The sequence below is a fragment of the Leptonychotes weddellii genome, chromosome 5 (assembly GCF_054177405.1).
Source record: "Leptonychotes weddellii isolate Sample4059 chromosome 5, ASM5417740v2, whole genome shotgun sequence".
In the NCBI taxonomy this organism is placed as follows: Eukaryota; Metazoa; Chordata; class Mammalia; order Carnivora; family Phocidae; genus Leptonychotes; species Leptonychotes weddellii.
Window position 1 is genome coordinate 142,379,033 of NC_138373.1, and position 1,277 is coordinate 142,380,309.

Consider the following 1,277-nt stretch of genomic DNA (forward strand, 5'->3'; position numbering starts at 1 on the left):
CTGAGATTAAGAATTCCTCGTATCAGTGAGATCATATGATACATGTCTTTCTCTGGTTGACTTATTTCGCTTAGCATAATACCCTCTAGTTCCATCCACACTGTTGCAAATGGCAAGATTTCGGGGTTTTTTGATGGCTGCATAATATTCCATTGTATATATATACCACATCTTCTTTATCCATTCATCTGTTGATGGACATCTTGGCTCTTTCCCTAGTTGGCATCCAGTAAATCTTAGTGAAAATAGTCACATTGACTTATCTTTCTTTGGTAGAAGTTCGTCATGTGGTTTCCTTATTAATACAGGATAATGTTACACTAGTGTGAATAATTAATGCTACTTGCTACTTGATGAAGGATGTCATCATGGAAACTGGAATTACTTCTTTATATAGTTAAGTTTTCTCATTTTAAAATATGATAGCAACACCAAAAACCGTAAGATACCTAGGAATAAACCTAACCAAAGAGGTAAAAGATCTGTACTCTGAAAATTAAAGAACACTTATGAAAGAAATTGAAGATGACACAAAGAAATGGAAAAACATTTCATGCTCATGAATTGGAAGAACAAATTTGTTAAAATGTCTATACTACCCAAGGCAATCTACACATTTAACGCAATCCCTATTAAAATAACACCAACATTTTTCACAGAGTTGGAACAAACAATCCTAAAATGTGTATGGAACCAGAAAAGATCCCAAATAGCCAGAGCAATGTTGAAAAAGAAAAGCAAAGTTCGAAGCATCACAATTCCAGACTTCAAGCTATATTTCAAAGCTGTAGTCATCAAGACAGTATGGTACTGGCACAAAAACAGACACATAGATCAGTGGAACAAAATAGAAAACCCAGAAATGGAACTACAACTAATGTTCAACAAAGCAGGAAAGAATATGCAATGGAAAAAAGACAGTCTCTTCAACAAATGGTGTTGGTAAAACTGGACAGCAGCATGAAGAAGAATGAAACTGGACCACTTTCTTATACCATACACAAAAATAAATTCAAAATGGATGAAAGACCTAAATGTGAGACAGAAAACCATTGAAATCCTAGAGGAGAACACAGGCACTAACCTCTTTGACCTTGGCTGTAGCAACTTCTTACTAGACACATCTCCAGAGGCAAGGGAAACAAAAGCAAAAATGAACTATTGGGACTTCATTAAGATAAAAACTTCTGCACAGGGAAGGAAACAATCTAAACAAAACTAAAAGGCAACCAATGGAATGGGAGAAGATATTTGCAAATGACACATCTGATAAAGGG